This window comes from Urocitellus parryii, chromosome 7 (assembly GCF_045843805.1).
Source record: "Urocitellus parryii isolate mUroPar1 chromosome 7, mUroPar1.hap1, whole genome shotgun sequence".
NCBI classification, from domain to species: Eukaryota; Metazoa; Chordata; class Mammalia; order Rodentia; family Sciuridae; genus Urocitellus; species Urocitellus parryii.
Genome location: NC_135537.1, coordinates 99,866,908 through 99,889,694, shown reverse-complemented (window position 1 = coordinate 99,889,694; position 22,787 = coordinate 99,866,908).

The window sequence follows — 22,787 nt, the reverse complement described above, 5'->3', positions numbered from 1 at the left end:
GAGTAACTTTCAAAATATTTCTATTTCAGCATCATACTTCAGAGCAAGAAGGTTGATTCAGAAGAGTTTAGTTAGGGTGGCAATAGAAAGGACAAGTGAGGGATAAGAAAATGACCAACCAGAATTTTATATCTCCTAATGGTACCAGGTCTCAGAACTGTAACGGGAGAGAAACCACAAAGGGAGAGATGGTTCCCTCTTCACAGATATGAATGAGTAAATGGCTATTCCTGTTCATTAAAATTATATGGAGATAAAGAATGAAAATTTGTAAATAATTAGCTGATTTCTCTATTTGCAGAAACTCGGTTGAGCATAAATAAAGAATGGCTCTGCTATCATCATCTACAAATGGAAAAATCTGCTCATCACCATTACAGAGAATTTCTCACGTCATTGGCTTTGGAGCATTAACAACAAAAAATATACTATTATAAAAAAGGGTGCTGCTTCTCTAGGCACTGCCCCTGACTTTAGCTTCAGGTATAACACTTTTCAAAACAATATTAGTGACTCCAATTTTGAAAGCCCAGTAATAAGAGTTCAGAAACACCTACCAAGATCTTTTCAACACTGTGTCCTCACCAGTGAGTCTCAGGACCAGCATAACCCCAGAAGGAAAAGTTGGTGCCTTATTAATTTCAATCAGATCTCAAATTTGTAAAATGTCACATACTTTTCTTACTGTAATCATGCCATCTGTCATACTAAAATCTTCACAGGCAGAAAGGAGGTTTGCTAATTCTAATGAGAGTCCACACACCTTAGGTCTTGCTTTCTTCTTCTTTTACTCATGAGTGTTGTAATTCTCTGTTAGGCTTCTCCATAGACTTTGGCTCTAACCACATCAAAATGATGTATTTTATCTGAAGCCACCTCTGGTATCCCTGTTGGTGTTAATCATTACCTTCTACACACTTTCATAATCCATGAGTTAGTACAGAGGCATGATAATTTATTATTATTAATCTTGTCTTCTGAGAGATTGAAGGCAGCAACTGTACCTTGCCATTATTTTATCATTTTCTTAGACTCTTCCATGTCACTGAATGAAGCTGAGCTCCAAAACCACGGGAATTATTTCAGGGAACCCAGGCCTCTCCTAAAAAAATCTGTTTCATTTGATTCTCTCAAACACTCACAACTCACTGGGTCAGTTATGATTTATTCCAATTTAACAATTGAGGCACAAGAGTCTCAAGGTAGTGTTATAAAGAATCTCACTCACAGAGTTACAGGGTAGAATGATAATTAGGTTTTTTTAGTGCCAAGATCTACTTTGTCTTCTACACCATTTGTGTAAAGTTGGAATCATGAGTATCAAGAATGCCACAGATGTGAGACTCAGTTACTCTTCTATCAAGTGATTTCCACCTGTTACTCATAAGGTTCAAGAGCTCCTGTTGCAGTTGCTGTTTCTGTTGCTGTTCAATCAATGTATGGTTGCAATAGTCCTTGCCTTGACTAAAGTGAGAGGCAACATGGATTTATTTAGAAATACCACATAATTCCATTGTGAAATTAAGAGGAATCACTCAAGTACAATAAAGATGAATTGGATACTTATAAATCAGATTTGAGAATCAAGGTCCTAAGACCCACTGTATTATTTGGGATAATACAGAAACAATGTCATTCCAAAATGCACTGGTTTAAAACAGTCATTTGTTTATTTCTCCTAGAAAGTTCAGAGGTCGACACAATAGGACTGCCACTGAATATGGACTGCACAAGTGGCACAGTGTGTCTTCATCTACCAACTGGAGAATGGCCACATTGTAAAGGAGCTTTGAGAAATGGATCGGGACAACATTAGAAAGGTGATTTTCTGTTGTCTTATATATAAGAAGCACTGGAGGACCCTCACTGATGAGTCTTGGTGTTTTTATTTGTTAAGGAATAGTCTTGGTGGTATGGATCCCTATTTGTCTCCAACCTTTCTTCCTTCATTGACTTATGCACTTTTTATATCTTAAAACTCAACTGGAAAATATAATTTCCTGGATAGAAATTGTAGCACCAAAGACAGAGTGGTGTATGCAATTAGATGCTCAAGAAATTCTCAGCCAACTTTTGTTTTGTTTGTTTTATTAGTTCTTTTTGGTTATATGTAACAGTAAAATTCATTTTGATATAACAATTTGCTATAATTTAGACCCCAACACTCCCCCTTTCTTTACCCTCCTCCCTTCATTCTACTCTACTAAACTTTCTGCTATTTAGGTTTTTGTTGTTGTTGTTGTTGTTAGTGTCTTGTGGATGTACATGATGGTGACAACTTTTAACTAGGTTTCCCATCATCAGTAATTCCCTTATACCACATCACAGGCAGTATCTAATTTGTCCAGAGTTTTAGTAATTTTCATATTGATTATTTAAATTCTACCAGTTTTACTAGAATCATCTGCACTGGTTCTTCAACACATGCTAAAAGCAAACACATGACAATCCAAAACCAACCATGTGTCAGGTACAGGCTGAGACAGACACAAGTTCTTGCTTTCTTTCTTCCTTCACTCGAAAATGATTCACTCCCCACTTGTATAATCATATTGGGTTATTTTTCTTTTTCTACCTAAATCTATCACAACAAACAAAAAAACACACAATTTTTAAATTAACCTAGTATCTTTTGTGTATTTTTGTCTAATTTTACTAAAAAGGCAAATTCTGACTGTTATCTATACCATCTTTTCTAGGCATCTCCTTTATTCCCTTCTATTTAAGACTAATAGCATGCTTTCTTAGAATGAACCTTTTTTTCTCTTTATCCCCTCATAATGGCTATCAACTTTATATAATAATTTTGACATCATTAAATTCAGGTTAAGAAACTGAAATCTCACTCTATTGAAGTCTGGGACCATGAATTTCTGATGCCATGCTTTGGTCTGAATGTTTGTGTTCCCATCAAAATATGTGTGTTGAAATCCTCACCCCAGAGTGATGGCATAAATCTGTAAGGCCTTGGAGAACTGACTAGGTCAGGAGGGAGGATCCCTCATGAAATGAATTACTGCCATCATTAAAGAGGCCTAAGAGAGACTCCCTTGTACCTTCCCCCATGGGAGGACCTGGCAAGAAAGCCAGGTTCTTCCTGAACCAGGAAGACTCCGAATCTCTTGTTGCCTTGGTCTTGATTTCCAGCTTCCAAACTGTGAGAAATAAATTTCTGTCATTTATAAGAATCCAGTTTATAATATTCTGTGAAAGCAGCACAAATGGACTAAGAGAGATTCTGTAAGTAATTTATTTGTAGAACCATCCATTTGTATGTATGGATGCTTCTGTGCCATAATGTCAAGATTTTTGTTTATCCCACTACAAGATAAACAGTTATCAGTCTGTTGTGATATTTAAAATAATTTTGTTTCTTGGGAACTTATATGCCTCCTCTTTCTGATTAATTTTTATCTTTCTCATAATCTCTAGCAAGACAACTGATAAATGGTAGGTGTGTGATAAAAGTTTCATTATGAATTAATTCATGAATGAATATAAATTGTAGACAAGAAAATCCAATAAGCTGTGTACTCCATGTTATCTTGCAGTGGTATGGTATTTCCTATGACCTAATGATCTCCCAGGAGGAAGTGTTCAAGATTAGAGAACCATCTTTCAGAAAACTCATATAGCCCCATTTTAATTAATCCTCAGAATTTAGTGTACAACTCATTGTTGGGCTGAACAAATACTTTTGATGGACTGTGAGCTAAAATAAAAAAAAATGCTCATTTTTCCATTGTCCAATACTTCAAGGTGGATTATCAACAGATAATATTTTCCAAGATTCATTTATGAATTATCTTGTAAGAAAGTTGTGGTTTGACTTTAGTCAATCCTGATTGTCAGTCTTGGGATTATCTTTGTCAATCCTAAAACTGACAACCCTAAACTTGTTATCTACATTGGATATTAAAAAAAAAATTAGTGAGTTGTTTGGCATGCACTTATATTACCATGTATCAGTGATGTCTTCATTATAGTTTAAGTAAGAGCATCCATTTACTTCTTGAAAAAAAAATCATTTCAAAATTATCTTTCCCGGCAACTCCTAGATCCCCTGTTTGTTTGTTTTGGTGCTGGGGATCCAACCCTGGGCCTCACACATGCTACTACATGATATATGCTCCACAACTGAGCTACACCTTCATACCACTGTGTATTTTCTATGTAACTAACTTTCCAGTGGCTTTCTTAGAGTTAATTTTCCTAAGAAAAAGTGGGATGAGAAAATGTTAGCATACATAGGTAGTCCTTAATCAACAATCTGTGAGATACTTTCTCCCCTATTAAATAGCTTTCTGGGAGCAGTAAGTAGTCTGTTTGTTCTTTCTTAGTGCTTAGAATAGTGCTTAGTGCATAGGAAATTTCTATAAATATTTATTAAATGAACTAATGCATTTAAATATAAATACAGATGTAAAGTGAGATACACAAGTGTATTTAAATATATATTTAATTTTGTATGTGATTACATAATATTTTCGCTCTCAAAAATTCTTCTAATCTTCACAATAATATTATGCAATCAGCAAGGCAGCTGATGTTACAATTTCGTACATTTGCAGATATTGAAACTGAAGGCTGAAAATATCTCCCCAAGGTTAAGAATCTATTTAGTTCCAGAACTAAGGCTCAAATTCAGATTTCTCCATTCCTCCTCTGGTAGTTCTTTCAACTCTCTTCTCACCTCTAAGTTCTGGTTACCGGATGAAGAAACCAGGACAGTTTCCTGGATCCCCTGGGTCACACTTTCTCCTCTCTGGTTCCCTCCAGAGACAACCTGGGTTACTGTGGAGCTTCCCTCCCACCAAAGCATCCTTAAGAGCTGAGAAACAGGGCACTGCTGAGCCTACTCATCAGCCAATTGGCACAATTTCAAATGAGCCACTGAATGGCAAATGCACAGATAACACTGGGATAAAATAAGCTCCTCTTATTGATTTTCCAAACCAATATGGCACGGGTGCTCCCTCTTTGTGCCATCTCTTCCCTCTGCCTGGAGGCATTCTCTGCCAGTCCATCATTTTAATTAGACATTACACCTGGCACAAATGCTGAGTTGATTAACCTTAAAGGAGCTGAATAGTTCCTCTGATCCTTAACACGGGGCCCCTGACATATTATAACTCATGTTAACATGTGCTGTTGCACAAACTCATAGCTTCTTCAGCCCACTTTCCAAAGCCGCAGTGCAGGGTAATAGCATCTATGGAGAGCTCTTTGCGGACAGTGCCCCCATAATAATGCCACGAAACACAAGATTTAAAAGATGGATTGGTGTGGACTCTGCAGATACCACTTTTTAATGTTTACATAAATGCACCTTCGGTGTCACATGGGGGCTTCTAAGAGATGGACTTCTGTGCTGGAACGCTGTAAAAGAGGGCACTCTGTTCCGGGAGCTGGAAGACTTGAGGTTTCATCCCGTGCTTGCAGTCATCTTTGAATCTTTTCCTGGTTTCTCTGGATCTCAGACTTTATATAGGGCAAATGAAGACTGAAAATGTCTGTACCTGTGGCCCATCAAAGACCTCTCGCCCAGGTTGGGGATCCCGGAGAGAGGGTGCAAAGAACACTCTCACAAATCCTCATTCTTCAGTGTTGGTTAAGAAGATCCAGCTGCGGGGTTGCAAGCCTGCAATCCCAGTGGCTCTGGAGGCAGAGGCAGGAGGATGGAGAGTTGAAAGCCAGACTCAGCAAAGATAGCACTCTAAGCAACTCAGTGAGACCCTGTCTGAATAAAATACAAAATAGGGTTGGGCATGTGGCTCAGTGGTCAAGTGCCCCTGAGTTCAATCTCTGTCCCCCCCAAAAAAAGAATTGTAACTGAAAATAATTTATACTTTGGTGGTGAGATAGTGTGTCTTGGAGAAGTCAAGGGGCTCTAGGTCATCTCCCTTAAATTTCCAGGTAAAACACAGGAATCAGCTTTTCTCTGTCTTTCTCCTGGATCCCAACTGGATTAAAAACAACAGTAAAGAACAAACATACTTCCTTGTTTCACCAAGGCTTCCTCTTGTTATGATAAGTTTAAAAATTGCTTTTAATAAAAACATTATTATTATTATTATTATTATTATTATTATGCCTATTGATGGATAGAGTGAGATGTTTTGATAGAGGGTATAAAAATCAAATCAGGGTATTTAGCATATCCGTTACCTCACATGTTTGTCATTTCTTCATTTAAAAACTTCTCATCTTAGTGCAATACTGTGAGCCATATACCCTACTGTACAAGAGAGAGAACACCAAGATTTATTCCTTCTGACTATAACCTTGTACCTAGTGACCAATCTTTCCCCTCTTCCCACAAGTCCGTCCTCTAGTTAATTAGCTTACTCTCTCTCCTTCCTTCCTTCCTTCCTTCCTTCCTTCCTTCCTTCCTTCCTTCCTTCCTTTCTTCCTTCCTTTCTTCCTTCCAGGACTAGGGATAGAACCCAGGGGCACTCTGTTACTGAGTTACTTCAACCTTTTTTTTTCCTTTTTTAAAAATCTGTTTTTATGTATTTTTTATTTTTATTTGTTCTTTTTAGTTATACATGGTAGTAGATATATTCTGACATATCATACATACATGGAATATAACTTCCAATTTTTGTGGTTCCATATGATGTGGAATTACACTGGTCATGTATTTATATAGGATGAATTGGACATAACTTTCCCAGCCCTTTTTGTTTTTTATTTATTTTGAGACAAAATCTGTAAGTTGCTGGGGCTGGCCTCAAATTTGTGACACCCCTCCTCAGTCTCTGGAGTTGCTGGAATTACAGGAATGTACCATCACACAAAACTCCCTGCCAGCTCGTAATAACCAGAACTCAGGTCTCTCTATCAGACAATGCCTTTAGATCCCAAGTATGAGTAAGATCATGTGGTGTTTCTCTTTTTGTGCCTACATTATTGCAGTTAACATAATGTCCCTTCAGATTCATCCATATTGCCACAAATATGACATCATTGTGTTTTGTTTTATGGATTAATAGTATTCCACTGGGTTTGTGCACCACTTACTTATTTATTTATTTTTATTTATTTATTTTTTTACCTAGTCATCTGTTGATGGACACTTAGGCTGATTTAATATCTTGGCTATTTTGAATAGTGTTATAGTAAATAAACATGGGCATACAGATGTGTCTTTGACATACAGATTTCATCTCCTTTGACTTGGGACCCATTTTGGGATTGCTCTACCATAGGACCGTTAATTCTATTTTTGATTTTTTGAAGAAATTCTATAGTTTTTTTTTTCCTACAGTGGCTTTAGTAATTCACATTCCAACCAATGCATATGAGTTTGCATAGGCATTATTGATGTTGTTGTTGTTATTATTATTATTATTTTGTCTTTTTGAAAATTGCCATTCTAATTGGAGTAAAGTCATATCTTACTATGGTTTGAATATTGTCTTTACCTGATGATTTATATGTTGACCATTTTTTCTTATTCTCACTAGTTATTTCTGTCTCTTTGAGGAATATCTACTCAATCCAGTTATACATTTCTAAATTACACTGTTTGCCCTTTTGCTATTTAATTGTCTGAGTTTCAGATGCAAAATGAGAAAACTACTGGAAGAAAATATAGAGGAAAATTTCCATAGCATTGATTTGGACAAGGATTTTTTTATACGACTTCAAAAGGATAGGCAAAAATAATCACATGGGGTTACATCAAGCTTAACTTCTTGGTAGCAAAAGACTTAATGAAAAGAGTGTAGAGACGACCTACAGAGTGTGGAAAAATATTTACAAACTATTAATCTGAAAAGCACCTTGTTTTTGGTGTAAGGAAAGTGTACTTTCTTTAAGGCATATTTGGGATTTGAGTCATGGATCTGTCTTTTTGTTTGCTCTATGGATCAAAATAACTGGCAAATTGAACTGTAAACTTCATGATAACAGAAATGAATATAACTTATTTCTAGTATCTTTCAATGCTAAGAACAGTGCCTATGGACAGCCAATACAAAGTATGTGTTGATTTAATTGCTTGGAATGATGTGAATTTCCAGCACAAACAAGGAAAGATAGAAGACCCATTCTTTTCTGAGTAAAAATTTCATTTCCGAAATGATGCTATTTTACTGGAAAACTATCTAATTTAGCTTTGGACAACCACTCCACTTATAAAGAGCAGAGGGGTCAGGACCTAAGCTTTGTGAGAGGCAACCTATCCCAATAGGTAGACCTGTGTGCTGGTCTTAGATCTAGGCTCCTTGTTTTCATTTTTGTTTTAACTGTGTGACTTTGACACGTTACTTGTCTTCTCTTATGATTCTCACAACTTCCTTATAAAGTTATTTAGATTAAATGAGCTAAGGTATAAAAAGTTTGTGCCATCAAGTCTTGCTTCTTCAGTACTAAGTAAACAGCAGTTATTAATAATGTTAGCACACCCTAAGAGAGAAGGAGAGGGGGGAAATTGCAGAGAGAATTCTGTGAGTAGCTATCAATCAATTCTAAAAATAAGCAGAAGATAGGACAAGGTTAAGTCCTCTGGCTTTGCCTTAAAATGTAGAAAGAAATTAGGCTTTTCAGAAATTCCTAGAAATGAAAATTTGTGTTCTGACACAATGATCTTATATCTTATATCCTTGTCCGGGAATCAAAGGCAAGGCCCGGAAGATAGGCCTATGAGCGCCTCGTTTTATCTCCTGAAACTTAAGGACTTCAAAGGTGGCCCACTTAAACAAAATCCCTGACCTCTAATCCTTGTCCGTTTCTCTAGAAAGGTCAACCTCTCTCTGGCTCGAGGCTCATGGAAAACAGAGAAGCATCCAGCTTCACAAGGAAGCTTCTTCATAGATTGGTGCCTACATTGTGCTGACTTAATGGGCTTCATCATTGAGGAGCACAGGATCTGGGCTTTCTTAAAGAGACATGTTGCTGCTTTTGCTCAATTGCTGCAATATATAGCTGGCATCCCAGATCCAGTGTTACTACCTATAACGGGCTGCACCTCTCCGTTAAGGCATTTGCCATTTGGCTGTGATCATCTGTGTTTGTCTTACACAGGCCTAAGCACAATGCCCGACACTGAAGAGATTGCAAAAATTTATTTTTAAAAAATAGCTAAATTATTGAATGAATTCAGCAACGATACAAGGCACTGCATTTGAAAATACAGACTTCCCATTGAAGGAAGTGCTGAATTCACACATTGGCTCTTCTCTCAAGTGAGAAGGTGTGGCCAGTGCGAGTGATCCAAACCCTCTGAATCATAGCATTATCACGCGTAAAGTGAGGATCCGCATACAACCCACACTAGGTTTCAAGCTGTTGACCCTTAGCACCAATACTGTCATTCTCTGATAAAAAAAGCATTTGTTCTTTCTGTCACCTAAGGGTGAAGACAGGTGATTTCCAGGTAAGAGCTTGAAGAAAGGGCACACTCCATCCAATGGTGTTGTGTTCCTGTCTTTGTGACTTAGCCACACTTACCCCAGCAGCATCAGTGTTTCTGTAGCTGCAGTTGATTGAAATTTGCACTGCTCAACCACACTCTCAAAAACAGACTCATGCACCCTCCAGACAGTGGCCATTGCTAGTCAGTGGTTCCTTCTCAGGGGTCAGAAACCCAGCTCTGCAAAGCCCTTCTCCCATGCTTCTCATATTGATAATTCTAGCTTCTCTTTCTCATTTTCCTCCTGTCCTAGGAAGGTTATGTCTAATTTTAAAAATAATAATAATGAAATTTGTGTTTCCCCTTTTCAATCCTACATAATATGTTTCACCATTTCATATTACTCTCTTTTTAAGATACTATTTGATCTCTGTCTCTTGGTGGGAGCATGGCTAATACAACCATTTTGCAAAATCATAGTATTTGTTTGGTATCACATTTATAAGGTGCTGAATGCAACACTTATCCCAATCAAATAGCATTACCACATTTACTATTATTGTCTTGCCTCTTATTGTTGTAAAATATAGATATTACAAAAATTTACCATTTTACTATTTTTGAGTGTACAATTAAGTGGCAATGTATGTTGACATTATTCTGTCACCATCATTAATATCCATCTCAAAGACTTATTGCTTATTTCAAATTAAACACTATACCCAATAAATGATAAAGTCCTCTTCTTCCCTGTCTCCAGCCCCTTTGTAACTAATTTTCTATTTTCTTTAAGATTCTGATACAACTCTAGGTACCTCATATAACTGGAAAGTATGTTTGCCCTTTTGTGTTTATTGCACCTCAATTAGTGTAACATTTTCAAGGTTTATTCATGTTTAATCATTTGTTATAATTTTGTTCTTTTTAAAGGTTGAATACTATTATAAATATTGCTGCTATGAACATGGATGGGTATCCAGGTATCTATTGAATGTTCTATTTCAATTTTTATTTTTTTTACTAGAGATTGAACCCAGGGGCACTTTGTCACTGAGCCACATCCCCAGACACCCCCCCCCCCTTTTTGAGACAAGATCTGCCTAAGTTGCTCAGGACCTCACTGAGTTGCAATCCTCAGCTTTAGCCTCCCAAGCCACTAAGATTACAGGCATGCATCGGGCTTCTAGTTCAATTCTTTTGATTATGTGTCTCATCTTATCATTCAGGCGTCTGTAACAAAAGTACTATAAGGATCTAAGGTTCTTTCTCCTCCTTACCCACAAGGTGTGAGGCCATTGTGGGTTGACTTAAAAAAGTGATCCCTGATTATTCATTTCTTCTGCTCCCAAACATGGCCTTGGTTGAACTTAGAATGGTGGCAGAGGCTTTTTAAGTGTGCATTAGTTTGTTATGGCTGCCATGACAAAGCACCACAGTCTGGATGGCTGAAACAACAAAATGTGTAGTGTCAAAGGAACAGCAGACTCGAGGCCTCAAGGGCAATCCCCTCTACACATACACACACCCTGGTTCCTAGGAAGCTGTCAATTCACTGTGTACCCATACAGTGGAAGGCACAAGGGATCTCTCTGGCTCTCATGAGAGCTATTCAGGATATCTCTGACTTCACGACTTAATCACCCCCCTTAAAGACCTACTTTTAAATATCTAAATACCTTCATGTGAGGGGTTAGGTTTCAACTCATGAATCTTGGGTAAGGAACATAAACTTTCAGAGTACAGCATACTTACAAGTGAAGTTGCTGCATCATGTGGCAATACTACTTTAAGTCTTTGAGTGACTCATACTGTGTTCCACGTGATTATACATTCCTATCAGGAATGCACAAAGGCTCTAATTTCTCAACATCTTCACCAACACTTGCACATTTCTATTATTTTAAATGATAACCATGTTGATCTGTATAGTAGCATGTGCAAACATCTTGAAGAGAACTAGTCTCCCATGTTAGTCTATGCACAGAGGCTATCACTGTAGCACTAGAAAAGACTCAAGGGCTGAAGTGAAGAGGGGTGGGCTTAGTGTGATATTAGCACTCTAATTCTAGAACCACCATCACCATTATTATGTTCTCTGGGATGACATAATCCTTTATTTTGCTTGCCTTTACATAGCACAGATAAGCTAGAAGGTTTTGTTTGTTTGTTTGTTTGTTTAAGCAGTTTTCAGTAAACTTGGAAGGAGAACATTAAAGACTGGATGAAAAATGTAAGACTGAAAACAAACTAAAAACTACAACTAACTTCCAGTCTAATTTTTTAGCTCTTTTCTCACTTGATTAAGCTCAGTTTGGTCTGATAAAAAAGTTATTGCATGACCCAAAATGCACCCAGTCTGTATTATGTGCTAGAGTTACAGACATAATTAGACAAGAAGTGTGCCTATTTCCCTTCTGTTTACCCCCAGAGATCACTCCCCAGAGGTTAACACACAATAACATCAGATAGACTATTTTGATCTATTTAGGTATGTCTAAGACAAATCATTACATAGCTCAAAGGAAATGCCCCACTCCACTGGCTATCTGGATTCTAGTCTTAAAATCTGTCTTAGGATCACTGGGTATCTTGCACCCAGATGTCAGGTGCCATGCTACTTAATCTACATCTCGGGAAGATGATCAGTGAGGTGAAGCAATATTTTGCAAAGGCTTCAGAAATCCTCTTAGAGAAGACACTGTATTTGTTTTGGAAAGTGCCTTGAAAAGCTTCTTGAGGCAGTTGATGCCATCCTGGAGATTCAGGTTTATAGGAGTTCAGGAAACAAAGGAAAAACTAAACTCAACTGAACAGAAATTGTGGAATGAAAGAAAAGATAGAAAATAGAGAAGATAGGAGGACAGTGAGAAATGTGACCAGGGTAAAGAAACAAACACGGGAGGAGAATGAACACTGACAAGTGGAAATAACTAGTGGACTTTCAGAAACAGAATTTAATCTTCAGGGTGTGTGTGCCTACTGTAATAGGGATCACTTCATTATTTGTTCAATAAAGTCATCTTCCCATACAGAACCCTGTCTTGAAATTTTTCTGTTTCTCTCTTCTTTTTGGCAATCAAAGAAGGGAAAAAAAATACTGGCTTTCACTTGATCAAGTTGATCCAGTGTAGATCAGGGACGTATTAGAATAGAGAATGAGAAAATATTCTTTATATTATTTCAGCAGAAGCAGAAGCTCACAGCCAAAGGAGATAGTAAGAAAAGAAGACTAAGAAGACTCTGGGAAAATAAAAACGAACAAAAAAATACATATGATCAATTGTTATAATTGCTTAAAATCAACAGTATGTATATTTAAAATACTCACATTTTTAAAGATCAAGGTGAATATGTACTCTTGTAACATCTAAGAAAATGCAAGGTCTCAACATAATGCATCGTATAAAGCAGCAAAAAAAAAACCAAAAAAACAAAAACAACAACAAAAAAAAACAGGATTTAGGTTCATTCAAAACCAAGTTGATTTCTTATTTCTGACTCTGTATTCTTGGATATGTTGCTTCACTTCTTTGCAATTCAGTTTTCCTACCAGTTACATTGATAATAATGTCAAACTCACAAAGTGTTCTGAAAATTCAATAAAACAATGCAGATCAAGCCAAGAGGTGAATTGTGACGCTAATAAACCATAAATGTCATTTATGACCCCTATTGGTATCTTCTGGGTGAATTCACCATGGGATTTTTGTTACAAATTCTGTTGACTTTCATCTTTTCAGGAATATGAAAACCTACTAAATAGAACAAGCTTTACCTTCACACTTTTGTTGATGTAGTGGAAATATTTTCCCAAGTACTTATCTCCCTACTTGATTGTGAGTTCCTTGGGGTTGGGCCAAGGTTCACCTGTGTATCATCAGTAATGGTTAGGCTGTTGACTACAGAAGATGCCCACTATACATATGCTGAATTGAGGATAAATTCATGGGGGGGTAAGTGATTTAATGCTGAAAAAGGATAAACTATAATCCATACTCATCTCTACTGCTGTACCAAAAATAATTGATGCAAGTATAGAATGACCCAGACACTTCTAAGCATGGACTTTAAGATCCTTCAATTCTATTCTGAGCTTCATCTCTATTATTTTCTGCAATGTTTTATTTCCGCATTAATTCTGATTGTGGTTGAAATAACTAACCACTTTAGATATCTTAACAGCTTTTATTTCTGCCTTTCCTAGTAGTTCCAATTTTCATTTGTGGTTCCCTGTGCATCAGTGTCACAGTGTTTTGTTTTCCAGTGGGGTATGTGACATTCCTGTCATTGCAGAGTGAATCTAATGACTTGCTTGCAAACCTGGAAAACAAGACAGACTCTTTCCCTGGACTCTGTAGTAGGCAGTTATGAGGCTAAGGGATTTTATGTCTAGGCTTGCTCTCATAAGAGAAGGCAAAATGAGAACAAAAGAGAAGGAAAATCTCCCAAGTCCTATAGAGGATTGTTGCCAAAGCCCCAGTGACATCATGCAACTCTGAATCAAACCATTTCTGAAGTCAACCCTGTATCCCACTTATTTATTAAGTGACCTGATAAAACAGACTTTGGCTATATTTAACTTATTATACAACTTCTCTGGAAATGCACATTCTATAACAGAAAGACCAATGTTTTTAATTCTCAAAAATTCTTCTTTTAAACATTTTGCAGTAATAAAGTATCTTTTTTTTTAAATTTTGGAAACTGTTCTTAACTATTACAGTGAATTTGGTCCTACCTCCCCCACAACTAGGGTGAATAAAATCCCTTTTCCAATTCAATTAACATTGAAGGGACAACATCATTTCAACACCTAGAACCAACTATTCATGAAGCTCAATCTACTCCTTCAGTCCCCATCTATGAGAACCAATAAATTCCTTTCTTGGATCAAAGTAGATTGAATAAAGTTTCTATAAGTTGTAGCTAGAAAAACAGTAATGAAAACATTGAGTCTTTCCTAGATCTTTTTAGTTCTTTTGATGATTCCAGTATCAATGTTATTTAATGTAGTATTTCTTCTCTCTGGAAGGTGATGCTAAATATGTAGATTGAGAGGGCAACAGTGTACCCCAAAATTTAGTAGAATGGAACAATACCCAATTGTTAGCCTCATGATTGTACAGGTTAGAAATTGGATGACTTTTCTGTCCTGGCTGGATCACAGTAGCATCCTTTTAGCTAGAAGTCCTGCTTCTGGAGTTGGCTGGCTATTATCTGGAATGAAAAGGTTGAATGAGCCACATGGCTTTTATCACCCAGCAGAGTAGCCTAGGTTTCTTTGTATGGTGGTCACAGTGCTCAAAGGAAAAAAATAGAAGCATGGAGTTCCTGTTGACATTAAAAGTGACTTAATTGCCACTCTTGAAATATTTGGCAGAGCAATGAATGGATGGATGGATGGATGGATTTCTTCTGTGTGAAATCTCATTACTATTGTTGTTATTGTAAATTTGTCTTCCATTGCAACCATCTGTCTTCCTTTTGGAGTAAAGAGCTCTTGCACAATAAAGGCCATTTCTTTTCCATCTTTTTCTCTAAGTTCTTAGCACTGTGTGTAGAGCAAGTTCATTGATGTGTCCGTGAACCTATCCCTGCCTAGAGTGAACATTACCTTCTTTCTTACCAAAATTGACCTGCAGAGGTAAGTCAGAGACTCTGCTCACTGAAAAATTGGATTGCATTAGTGATTCAAACCACAAAAATTGCAAACCTAACTGTAGAAAGTACTGCTATGATTATATAACAAAATTAGCTCATGAGCCTCCACCTAAATCAAATCAAATATCCATTTCATGGACCTAGGAACAGATACAATCATTCTTGTGATTGAGCAAGAGTCTGGGAGAGAGCAAGTACCAGTGAGGACATAGGAGGGCTGATGTAGTTTTATGTGTCACCAGGGACTGAAAGGTAAAAAATAAATAAATAAGGCCTACATAAATGAATTGAAGTGGTTTGGTATAACCTAATCAATTTGTGGCGGGTGCACAATAGAATTCAGTAGTCTGTGCCAGAAAGTAGAACAGAAATAAATTCTTTCATTCATTCCAGGTGGAGAAATTATCAGAGATATATGAAATCTGGTGAAAAACAAATCAGAAAAAAGAATTTATAGCCATGAATTCTTCCTGTTATCTTATTCTTTGTCAAAATGTGTATGTGTGTGTAAGTGTGTATGTGTGTAATTACATAATTTTACAATATATATTTGTGCATGATTTTAAATTGGGTTCTTAATTTGGCATTTATCCAACTTGAAAGAAATGCTCTAGAGACTTCCTGTATCTTTACTACTTTGTATGGGGAAATGGCAGGAGGGAAGTTGGGCATGGGGCAAATTGAGGGGAAGATGAATGATTGGGGAATTCTTAGACAAGAAAATGGATAATTTCAGATACCAACATTCTCAGTAACAAAAATTTCCTTTGCACTTACTATTTGTGATTTATCAAATCACAATTACTGGTGCACTTTAATGCTTATGATTGTGCTATGTTGAAATCTATATATGCATTTTAGAGAAAACGAAAAAAAAGAAAGCTAATTGACAAGGCCAACATCACAAACAAACGTGCTTAAGAAAATTCTGATCTGTATTGCAAACTGCTCTTATCACTCTACATGTCCTAAACTAAACACATTTCAGCATTGGGGGAAAAAATACTATGTTGTAATAATAGAGCACACATCCACCAAAATTAGTTTCCTATCTATTCAATTCCATAAAAAAATTAAACTAACATTTTATAAATATAGATTTGTCTCCTACTACTATTTCTTAACACTTCCTTTATTCCATTCTCTATTACCATATTGGTCATTCTAAAATGTCTATTTGATAGTTTCCCCTCTACCGATTAAAAATATTTAGTGGCTTCCACTTAATTCTCTACAGTTTAGTAATTCAATTTTCCTGGCAGAGCATTTAGAGTCTTTGATTACTTCTTATTTCCAAACTAACCATGATTTTCTTCACTTTCTTGATTTTGGAGGCTTCATTTCTCTCTTTTCCACTGGAAAAATATCTAGATTTATTTAAGTTTTATATTAGAAAATTTTATTCCTGCACTCATTCATTATCAGCTACACATTCAGCCCCTCATTTAGCCCTTCGTTCATTCACTAATGTTTATTGAACATCAGCTATGAACCAGCCACCCTGGGGGTTGGTAGAAACAGAGTGATAAGCTGAATGAGACAGTGTGTGGTACCATGGTCTGCCACCCTCAAGCCATCCTTGACGCTTCCTGGCCAGAGTCACTTCTATCTCTTTATCCTCGTCATGTCTTTTGAGCATCATCAACCTAATAATAATGAACACATTTCATAATACATCTGATATCTGTGCAAATACATTTCTCCATCTCCAGACTGGTCAGTAGCTCAAAGGATGAGATTGTAACTAATTGATCTGTTAAGTATTTTTGCTGCCTAACATGGGGCATTGATCACATTAAGAATTAGATAAATATTTATTAATTAAATTAATGCATGACTTAGGATTTTGAGAGCTTGATTATGACATTATATTTATAGTTTCTTTTGATGGGTATCACATGTCCAAAGGCTCAGGCTTTCAACTATGGCATCTTGGGTTCAAATCCTGGTTCATCCAGGTACTCCTTGTATGACATTTACTATATTATTGAACCAAAATAACACTCAGTATTTTATGTATAAAATCGAGGGAAATAGTACTTCCCCAGAATTAAATTATGCAGATTAAATAAGACATTCAACATTATATTTTTTTCATCAGCACACCTGATATGTAATATTCGGTAAATAAACAGTACCTGGCATCATCAAGAAGTGGAGTCATTGATGTATTTTCATCAGACAGATTTTAAAATAGTAGTTGCTAAATATCAAGTGTGTGGGTGAGACGTAGAAAAGTCCAGATTTTATATTTTTACACAAGTGAGACTTTGCCCCCCCCACCTTGCTGAGATGTTCTGAGGTTGTGTATCTACTTGAGACTGAGGACTTGGCATGCAGGACAGAGTCCTTCACACGCCCCTCCTCCAGCCCCACCCTCGCTTCCATAACCCAGTTTTAAGAGGCACATCTTAAATGCCATGAGAAAGTCGGCAGAGTGATGGAAGTAGGTCTCATTAGCAGAACAGTCCAATTATGCCCAGCCTTCCCCACACCTTAAAAGCAGCAGTGTACCTTTCGTGGGTTTTACAGACATGTAGGGGTTTTCAGGGTTACAATGAAGGTATTTATGTTCAGGGTCATTAGAAGAGGTATTAAATGGGAAAATCAAAAGAAGGAAGGTCTGTGACAGCTTTTTCTTTGCAGTATCCTTGGCCTTCTGCTAAATGATGACTTTGTATAATTAAAATGAACAAAGTATATGTCGATGTTCCATCTCCGCAATCACAGCACTTTCTTTCTCCCTTTGTTTCACTGCTTTGTTCATCTGAAACTGGTGTTAAAAAAAATAACAGAAATAGAAAGTTGAACGTATTCCTGCAGGGCTGTATTTTTAGTAGCTCATCACTTTGTGGAAGTGGCTTGGCTGTTGCAGAGTCTAATTATGAGCCTAAGAAGATGGCGTTGGGGAGAAAAGGGACATTGGAGTGGGAGTGGCAAGGAAAAAAGCAGGACAGTGTCCGGTGGGCGAGCTGCTTCCTGCTCAAATGCAACCAGAGTGACCCACGAGCTGCCTAGTGAGTGGGAGAGTAAATTATACCAGAAAACAGGATGACGCCCTGGATCTAAAAATCACTGCAAGTTTTTGAAGTAAAAGTTTTCTAGTTGTGGGAGGAAAAGCAACAACTCCTCTAAACCACCTCCAATATTATATTTCATAGTAAAATGCTTCCAAAATGCAGGAAATCAACCCAAAGAAGACCATCAGAAAGACACACATAGAAAAATGACTAATAGTGCAGACACCTGCACAGAGGTGCTGAGTGGGTAACTGTAGAGAAGGTGCTGAGGATGAACTTTTTATAGCTTTATGGATGATCAGTAAGAATTAAAGGCCACTTGAATACAACTTATTGTTGCTATTGATTTATGAGTGGACCTGGGTATTTATAGCACTTTCATATCTGTCGAGTTTCTTCTCATTGTCACTGATAGTGTTTATGCTTCAAAGATGGTACAAGGGCAGTCTTCTGGCAGTTGGTGAAGGGTAGGTTTCATTCATCATCTTAGAACTTTGTTTCAGGGTAAACTGAGGTATCTGAATAGTGGTAATAGGGAGATTCCAAATTAAGAACTGGGACAAAAATGAACTAGGTCAAGTGAAAGAGAAGTTAAAAAAAAAGAAAGAAAGAAAGTTAACTGCATTGATGTAAGAAAATACAGAAATAGACACTAGGAAATGTGTAAAGGAGGTGGGGAAATGAACCAAATTACAATTGGACAAAAAAAAAGAATAAAGAAACTCAGGTACTGAATTGGTGAGCAGGTTTTGCTCAGAGCAACAAGACCTCATAAATTTAGAAAGTGCTTTTGTAATTTTTGTAATGGTAAAGGAGATTTTTTTCAAAGACAGTACTACCATAGTTTCCTGTTCTCTATAGCTGATTCTAAAGTAAACAGAGGCCCTGCTATAATAGGCTATATTTAGAGGCCCAGATAGTTACATTTTACTGGCCTACTCAGATAAAGACCCAGAGTAGGCATTTATCAAATGACTAGTGCATGAATGAATGATGCAAAAATGAAGTAGACCACGTGGAATAAAATCTGTGTTGTTGCTATTTGCTTTTTTGTGAAATATCTATTATTGCATAATAAGCCACTGTAAGAAAATTAAAGGCCTTTAACAGCCAATCTTCATTTACCATTGCTCGGTGGTAAGTCTGTGGATTACTTGGGTGGTTCCTGCGATCTGGGTCAGACTGCCAGATCTCAGATGGATTTGCTGTTGTGCTTGTAGTGAGCTATCAGTTTGGCAAGAGAGCTCTGGTCTAAGGTTCATACACATTTGACAGTGACTGGCTGTTGGTTGGTGCCTCAGAGGAAACTGGGACACATAGTTCTTTCTTATTCTGCAAGCTGGACAGAGAAGCCCAGACTTTCCACAGGGCAGTGGCAAAAGACAAGAGAGAAGGAAAGCATAGGCGATCCCTTGATGTTTAGGCTCAGAATTGGTACAGCCTTAATTCTTCTGTATTCATGACCCACTGGAAGTTCCTGATGCAAGCTCAGATTCAAAGGGAATGCAAATAGACTCCACCTCTTGATGGAAATTGTGCATAATCACCTGGCAAAGGGGTGGGAAGAAAATGATTGCTGTCTTTTTAAAAACCATTGATTCCACCTGGATTGAGTTTCTTGATTTTCAAGTGGTAATAAAAATCATTCTGGCCAAACATCTGTATGCAGCATAAACAGAAAGTTAGGTTGAGCCAAATTAATGCATCAACTGAATTTAAAAAGTCTCAAATATGTATTTATGTATGTACTCTAATGTGGAATATATGATTAAGTCCCACTGAGACAGACTATCCAAGGTTATATACACCATATTTATAGTCCACCAGCTTAAACTTGTTTTCTTACTTTACCATTCATTAATTCTTTTGTATTTTCTCTAATTCTGAGGTTCCTAGTCTCAAAATGTTAATCACACTAGAATAAACCATATGGAGCTGCCAGAGAGCGTTACATAAACTAATGCAGTATGTTTTTATGCAAAATGCCTTGGCCAGAGTAAGTGGTTAATATGAATTGGTTGTTGTTAAGGGCCGTACTTGATTGGGAAGATAAGAGAAACATTCTTATGGGCTCTAATATGAGAAAGGCTCATTTTTTCTTGGTGCAATTTTATACAATTAAGTGCCTAGAGGTATTTCTAAGATAAACCTTATCAATATCCACAATCATATGTTCTTCATATATGAAATTCAAACTGATAAAACCTGTCATTGTTTTTTTTATTAATCCTGACAAATAAAGTCCTGAAAACAGCAAAGTTTTCCCTTTTAAAGTTTGTGGTGATGTTTTCCCATCCGTCTGTAGGCTAAATGGTTGTGGGGAGAACGTGTATGGTTCCATAGACTTGAAGCCAGATGCTCTTATTCTTCTGGATTGTTTATTTCCTTTATAAGACATGACTTCCTGGCTCCATAGGAAGGGCAGACACATTGAGGGGACTCAGATCCCATCTGCCCACAAGATTGATGTCAAAAAGAACAGAAGGGAAGGAGGAAGGCGAGGACGACACCTAGGACTTAAACCACGATGAGGATCATACTGTTTTCTTATGTGTTCTCATGTGCTTAGTTGATGAGTTCAAGATGAACATTCTGGGGATACAGAGGAAACAGATTCTAAATTTTCTCTTTCAATAAGTGAAACTCAATTATTTACAAAGCCAGAAACTTATGCTCTGTAATGTTAAAGCACTTATGCAAAAAATTAACCAAATAAATGCCAAAGCCAAATTTCCATAAATCCAGACTCAATTTCAATGATCAAAGCATACAACAACAACAACAAAATATTAAGAAAAATCAGAGTTTAAGAATAGCACCTTTTTGTATTCTTATCATTGCTTCTGATGATTGCTTCTGAGATTTATCAATGCTTCTGATGCAGCCTCTATCTTTTCGCATATGTCTACTTGTATTTATCTGTGTGAGGTGTGATGTTTTAGTGTTTGTGTGTGCGTGCTTGTGTGTGCGTGTGTGTGTGTGTGTGTGTGTGCATGCACATGCCTGCATGTGCCTATATGTGTGAGACGGAAAGAGAGAAGAGTGGGGGCAGGGAAGAAAGAGATACTCCCCAACTTTGTAGTATCTTTCAGAGAACATGGCTTAGAACTCTTAAAGTCTAACCCTGCAACATAACAGATTTACCATTTTAAGTAATTACTTTGACAATTCTCATCTTTATACGTTTTTTGTAAATGGAGTAGAGTAGGTTGTTTTGTTTCTTTTACTTTTTATTTATAACCTTTGCTTTTTCTTACCTTAAGTGTGATTTTTCTTCATATTTCTTTAGGAGAGCAAAACTACATGAAGATATTAGGTTTATTAGAGAGGCCAATCCAAAACCAAATAGAGGTATAGCCTATGGATTTGGGCATTACCTAAAGTTTTTTAGGGGTAGAGATCTTTAGACCCTACCTCACACCTGCTGAATTAAAATATTTTCATTTTAACAAGATTCTCAGGTAGGTGGTAGGTATGAGAACGTCAGGAGGCACTGGTATATACCACCTAAAAGAGATCTGTGGTGTTTTAAATAAACCACATGAGCCTCTGTACAGCCCTGGGACATGTAACAACAGTCACTCTTCCTGGCTGGAATGGCTTTTGCTTTCATAAAATCTCAGAGAAAAGCGGAGACAAAATAGATTTAAAAACCAGATACTCCTCTGCTTTTCAGTTACGTGGAACATTTCAGATTATCCAAGAAATTTAAAATGTACTCAATATTTAATGGAGATTTTCATCATATGAAAGTAAAAGAAGAGTAAGAAGGAGAGAGACCAGGAAGAAAGAGGAAAAAGACATAAAGGAGAAGGAGAGAAAATTGAAGGGAAAAGGAGGAGGGTGAGAAGAAAGAGAAGAAAGTGAAAGAGGAAATGTAAGAGGAAGAGTTCAAGCAACCAATGCCCAGGTTTGGAAGAGATGGTGAGTGTAATGGAATTTAGTTGAAAGAACATAGGAATGGAAACCTAAAGATCCAATCTTGACTCTTGCTTTCAAAGACACATCTCTGTAGGAACCCAGGGAAGTCAAATCTTTCTTTTATCTCTATTTTGACCTTTATGGTATGGGGATTGACCTACATCCTCAGTCCACTTTGCAATTTTTCATTTGTTTATTTACCTTTTTATTAGCTTGTTATAGTTATATATAATAGTGGGGTTCATTTTGACATGATTACACAAGCCTGGAATATAATTTGCAGCAATTCCCTCTATATAATTTTTGAGACAGGGTCTCACTAAGTTGTCTAGGCTGGACTTCACCTTGCATTCCTTAGTTTCCTGAGTAGCTGGGATGGCAGACATGTGCCACTGTACCTGGTTCAACTCTGTCTCAGACATCATTCTCTACTTCTGAAACATAAGAATGCATGACTCTGATCTTTCAAAAACCTCTTTCAATGTCAGGATGCTGTATTTGATTTTTATTCTCGTTGACTGTGAGTCAAATCTCCAGTAAAAATGTAAAAATTTTGGACCTTTCCACATGCCATAACAGAGGGAGAAAGATTGTCACATCCAGAATTTCATCACAGAATTGTATACTTACACTTAAATACAGATTGAATAGCACAACATAATGTCTTTTTAAATTGTAGACAAGGAATTTGAAGATATGAAATAAAATAGTTATACTCTAACTTAATAAAAATGGAAACATATTTAAGAAAAAATGGAAGCCTGTTGTAGTCTTACTTATAAGTTGCTACAGGAAAGAAAAAATAAGGTTTTTCATTTTAAGATCTT